Consider the following 6,178-nt stretch of genomic DNA (forward strand, 5'->3'; position numbering starts at 1 on the left):
CTAACGGGGAGGAGAAAAGGCGAGAGAAGTAACCCCTATTTACTTCCGGTTTCGTTTGCTATCTCTCGCCTCTCTGCTTCTCTACTCATTGACGTTGTAAATGCACAAAAAAAAATAAGTAAGGAATTTTGTTAGACTTTGTTAGACATGCCAGAATAGACTTCAACACAAAGAAGACAATAGTAAAGCAGTATTTATTTAACCCTGCCTGAAATCGTTCTACGGAGCGCCACTGGGTCCAAATCATATGATAATATCTCGATTACCTACATTTAACAAGGACGACAAAGTTTGGTGTCCACTAACAGTTTAGTGGAAAAGTCTTTAGTTTTTCCACTTCTGTGTTGAGTCTGTGGTCTTGATTTGTTTCGTACACACTATAGAACTTAATTAATGTAAACAAAAAATGACACTTTCTATATGTTTGTGTATCTGCAGAATTAATTACAAGTCTCACCTGACAAGCTTTCGCAATTTTGCAGTGTCATTCTTGACAGAAAAACATATTTGTCACATTCTTTTTATTTCCAGAAAAACATCTTTCAGATGTATGAGAAATTGATTGGAGCCCGTCTGGAAAACGGCAGCCACTGGACCTTGTTTGTAAGTTGCACAGATTTTGCACTCTCTCTAGTGCATGATACTTTTCAGTGTCCCTCATTAGGAAGGCTCAAGGCCCAAGCCTACCATATCCATCTTTTTACAAAACAGTTTTGTGACATACCCAAGAGGACCATAGTCTATATGAATTCATTTGGAGAGTCGGAGGTCAGAAAAAGTGCGGTGTTGAAAAACTGGAGGTAATTAATCAACATATTTAACATAACATATTTAATTTAATTGAAATCATTACCGAACGTGGTTATTGATTTCTCTGTATGCTTTTTATTTGTAATAACTGCGATCTCTCAGCTCATTTGCTTCAGAAAGAGGCTGCACTGGAGAGTGGACTTTGTCACATGTGAGCCACCCACATCAACAGGATGGGAACTCATGTGGAGTGCATGTCATAATGGTACTGAAAACTATAGCTTTAACCTATATGTAAAAAATGGTAAATGGCCTGTATTTATATAGCGCTTTTATGGTCCCTAAGGACCCCAAAGCGCTTTACATATCCAGTCATCCACCCATTCACGCACACATTCACACACTGGTGATGGCAAGCTACATTGTAGCCACAACCACCCTGGGGCGCACTGACGCCACCGGGCCCTCTGACCACCACCAGTAGGCAACGGGTGAAGTGTCTTGCCTAAGGACACAACGACCGAGACTGTCCGAGCCAGGGCTCGAACCGGCAACCTTCCGATTACAAGGCGAACTCCCAACTCTTGAGCCACAATCGCCCCCATATAAGTAATGTTTACATTTTTGCCTATTCAGTTTTTAAAGCTTTAGAGGCAGGATGGTAAAATCTCAATTTTTTTTGTAGATTGAACCATTTCAGCAGCAATGCTTTGCTTTGGTTGCTCTGTTTTGTTTTTTTTCTCGGGGGGGGGGGGGTTAAAAAAAACCCATTTCTTTGTTAATTGAATTTTTTATTTTCTTACTCATCATTACTATTACACTTATAATTAGTCATACTCTAAATTACAATTAAGGATGATTAACTATTAACAAAATCACACCCCGATAACTCTGTTATTACACTTTGTATTTAATCATAAAAAGGCTGGATGTTGAAACCTTTTACTTCTATTTTGTATGAGCCAGGGGTCCTCAACAGCTGATACTCTATGTCCAAAAAGTGACAGGTACCGTTTTATGGAGCAAAAAAGTTAAGAGCACATATTTTATAAATAATACCAACTATTACAAATGCAGACTTTTACTAGTAATAAGTAATCCTTCATTTATAATACATAGCAATATAAAAATAGTATTACAATGGGCACAGATGAATTTGTATCAAAAACAGCAACCAAGCTAAAGTAATGAATAACACACATAAATAACAACTGCTTGAGAGAGACCAAACAATTTCTTTTCATCTGTTCCTTGGCAGAAAGTTAAGACAGCTATTCAGCTTTAGGTTTCAATAAACAGAAGTAATGGATGGTCCCTTTGAAATGTCTACACAAAAGTCTACTTGTGCATATACTTAGCTTTAACTCTTCTCTTTTTTGTTTTGTATTCCAAAAAGTTTTCATTTTCTCCAGAGGATGTCTCCCGTTCAGTGGTTATCGATTGTTCACATTCATTTTCACAGACTGTTGGAATGTCGATGCTGGCCGAACGTTTCTTGCTAGAATGCAATGGCCTAATTTTGCGTGCATTATCTGTCGTCTTTATTTCGTACTGACATATACCTTTGCCTACTTCTTGTTTTGTTTTTAAGACATTTGTATGCAGTTCATCTATCATTGCAGTAATGCCTTCTGGAATGAATGCCCACTGTTTAACTGTGTCTAAAACAGCATTTAGTTTTCCAACCGCATCTTCTGTGCATTTTTTGTCTGTGCTTTCAACTACAGGAGTGTCATTCAAAGTTGATGAAGGACTTTTCAGAGAGTTTTTCATTTGTTTAAAATGGCTACAAGCCACCTTCAGGCAAGCACATGTGTTATAGTGAGAGAACGTACAACAAGTGCACTGAAGTGTTTCAGCCGATGCAAAAAAACACAGATTTCCAAACAAACTTGGCATTTTTATCACTTTCAAGTCCTCACAGTGTACAAAGTAATGCCTTTCTTTCACTGCAATTCTTGCCAAGGTAGAAATGTCTGTTTCCATGTTTGGATAGATGTCATTGTCAACCTCTGCTAATTTTGCAAGTAACATTAGATGCTTGCAAAGAAGTCCTCGTAAGCCATATGTACAGTTGCAGTAGGACTCAACAGGGCAGACATCATACACTATGTCTTCTCTTGACTCAGATGGGACTTGATATGCATTAACTCCATGGCTGTTCTTGACTGTAATTTTAAGAGCCCAACCACTTTTCATCAGTCTTGAAGCAGAGTCTGAAACTTGAGACAAGGTGTCAGCAAACCTGTTTTTCATGCGGCCCACATCTTGCAGGGTTTTTATGACTGAGAAGTAGTCGTCGGCCTTCCCTAGGAGCACTTCAATTAGATCATCCAGACGCCTATTCTTGTAGCCAGATAAAAACTGGTATTTCAGGCGGTGGAAAAATCTGAAAAAAAGTTATTTGAAATGATTAATAACTGTAATTGAAGGAATTTAAAGTTTAAATCAAGAGTGTATTATTAAAAAAAAAATAAAAATTGGAATACTTATTGCACACGTCTTTTATAAAGGAATGCTCTGTGCCGGTTTAGCTGGTTTAGGCAAATCCACCTACTCTGTTTTTTGTTGTGATAACATAAAAAACACTGCTAGAATTTAAAGGATTCGCCTAAAAGCTGTTCTGGCAATGACATGAAGAACCTACTTAGTTTAGCCTCTTGGATTAATGCATAACATCTTTTTTTCATCAATAAAATTGAATGAGGTCAAAATAATAAATCATACCTTTCAATCACATTGTTTGTTTCAGAACGAGCGTGACTGAAGCGACGGCCGTAGTCACACCACATGTGGCCAATAAGGGTTTTGCTTAAATGTCTGGCAAAACTCTGCTGATGTGGCTTTAAAGTCTTCCTCCTAAGAGAATTGGATGCAACAGAATATATTTCAATCCATTTAACAGACCTATTGAAATCTTTAATATTATGTATTGAAGCCCTTTTCCTTTTATTGAATAACATTAAGAATTTTAAGTTATTAATAATATGTCGTGTTTTTGTATTAAGAAGCAATTATTTCTTCCCTTACAATGGCTAAGAAGGAACACTAAACCTATAAGCATATTTGGTTTCAGCATCTGTCTGTGAAAGAATCCCACTCACAAGTTCTACTGCACTGTGGGAGACACAATGATGGTCTGCACAGCTTAAGTACTTGTTTTGATAAGCAAGATAAGAAGCCAGTTTTAGAAATCATTTCAAAAATCTATTTTGTATCTCTCTGTAACTTTTTTTAGCAACTGAAAGTTATTATGCTCTTAGTGTAATCAAGAAATCAAAATGTGAAATAGACAAATTACACTTACAGATGTGCAAGCTTTCAGCTTACCAAAGAAAGAAATGATTTCATTTCTCTTTTGGGTGTTAGAAAGCCCATGGACCCCAGACTCAGATTTTGAAAGCCATCGATTAACAGCCTGTTAATGTAAGAGAAAAAAAGTTAATCTGGAGAGAGAGACAGAGGAACAGCTGTACAAAAAGCATAAAAGAAAGCTGACGTACAAAAATAACTGTCACTCACTGGACAAGAGGACCTGTGCATTACAGAAATCTACCAGGCAAACATATTTTTAAATGTCAAAAAGAGCTTTGGGAAGCAGCCACCAGAAGATGAGTGCACTGTGGTCTTAAATGGATGGACATAGTCACTCAACATTTTATCCCTTTATATTCATTAACCTGAGTAGGTGAATATCACTATGAGGCAAATCATAACAACAGTGACCCAGTTGTAAAAATGTGTTTCAGGTGCATCTTAGACAACGTGAAAAGAAAACAATGTGGTTTACCTGCAAGACATGGTACCAGCATAGAAGGATAGCTGACTCTGGAAAAACCTTCTGCAAAGCATTTATTTCCGCAAAGTCTTTGTCAACCATAAATGCTCTACAGAAAACAAGAAAACACTAAATGAGATTAAACAGTATGAAAATGTTTTTGCTATCTCAAAGCACCACTTCAATGCCAAATTAAACATTTCAACTCACAAGTAGATATATAAAATACTGCATACAGCCTATAGGAATAACTTTAACAACTGGAAAGGAAAGTTTTTTGCAGCCCATGCTGCAGCTATAGCATTAGATTCTGGCATGTTATAACTTTTTTGAAAAGGAATTATTTCAAAATTAATAGCTGTCAATGTATTATTTACCTCGGGGAAGTTGGGAAATGCTCACAAACTATTCCAAGAACAGTTTCCAGGGTTTTCTGACTTTCGTTGCTGACAATAGCATAGGCCACAGGGACTCCACGCCCATGATCATCTCTTACAACAAGTGTGAATAAGGGAAATGAATACTGGTTAACACGGTGGGTGGTGTCAACAAATACTAACTGTTTTGCATAGTTCTCCATGTTTGATTTCATTACAGGTGTCTGCAAAACAATCATTAGTTCTTGGTCAGATGTGTATGGTTGATAGAAGAGAACATGTTCTTGATGTTTTCCATTAAGTAAGGTATGTACACTTTGACTGTCTCTACAGTTAAAGTGCTTCTTCCTCATCATGCAGGTTCTAACACTGTCAGTGTCACGTGGTGTGACAAAATGCTCTCTGTTGTGAAGATCTCTGTGTCCATGTTCTTTGGCCCATTTATGACATTCGGTTAGTATGATGGCTGGCTTAGTTCCAAGGGAAAGCAGTTCCTCAATCTTCCTCCTCAAACCACTGGAAATATTGTTGAAATGTGCGTCTTTTGGGTCCGAAGGATCATGCCCATCATGCTTATCATATGTACGCTGCACGATGACTGTGTGGTCTTTCCAACATTTGAGTACTTTAAATGAAACATAGGCCTCACAGCCCACTGCTCTGTAGCTGTTTCGACTTTTTTTTCCAGCTCTGATGCAGTTGAATTTGTAATAGTCTCTTTTCCTGTCTTTACCTGAGGCCACATTTAAACATTTATAATGTCCATGAAGGGTTAATGAGTTCAATTTTTCTAACACAACACTGAATGGGTCCTCCTGGCATTGTGACACATGCACACAAAGTTGTGTATCTTTAACAGGTCTTTTTTTTTTCGTCATTCAGGACACTTCTTCTAATTATATCATCCATTTCTGGTGGAAAAATAACAAAGGTTTAATTAGTCAATATTCATTAATTCATTTTAACTTGTTTTGGGTTTTTTTGCAATACAATGTAAATATTAAATATAATATTAAAACAATATATATATAATATAAAACAAACAGGGGCTAAAAGAGGCTAAACTTTCATATGGTATGTCTCTGGCAACATTTACACGATGTCCCAGGGACAACATTTACACGATGTCCCAGGGACAACTTTAACACGATGTCCCAGGGACAACATTAACACGATGTCCCAGGGACAACATCTACACGATGTCCCAGGGACAACATCTACACGATGTCCCAGGGACAACATTTACACGATGTCCCAGGGACAACATTAACAC

General features: G+C 37.4%; 1 long non-coding RNA gene across 2 annotated transcripts; it reads right to left on the minus strand.

The window, feature by feature from the left end:
* Positions 1 to 2,793: 2,793 nt before the first annotated feature.
* On the minus strand, positions 2,794 to 5,750 carry LOC109195012 (uncharacterized). Of its 2 annotated transcripts, none has more exons than XR_003214401.1 (5): positions 4,906 to 5,750; positions 4,541 to 4,637; positions 4,081 to 4,168; positions 3,478 to 3,609; positions 2,794 to 3,139 (listed from the first exon to the last, which is right to left on the minus strand). It is a non-coding gene; the product is annotated as an uncharacterized LOC109195012 (long non-coding RNA). The 2 variants fall into 2 exon arrangements; XR_003214400.1 differs by having other exon boundaries at positions 4,058 to 4,168.
* Between the last annotated feature and the right edge of the window lie 428 nt (positions 5,751 to 6,178).

This window comes from Oreochromis niloticus, linkage group LG17 (assembly GCF_001858045.2).
Source record: "Oreochromis niloticus isolate F11D_XX linkage group LG17, O_niloticus_UMD_NMBU, whole genome shotgun sequence".
Lineage (NCBI taxonomy): Eukaryota > Metazoa > Chordata > Actinopteri > Cichliformes > Cichlidae > Oreochromis > Oreochromis niloticus.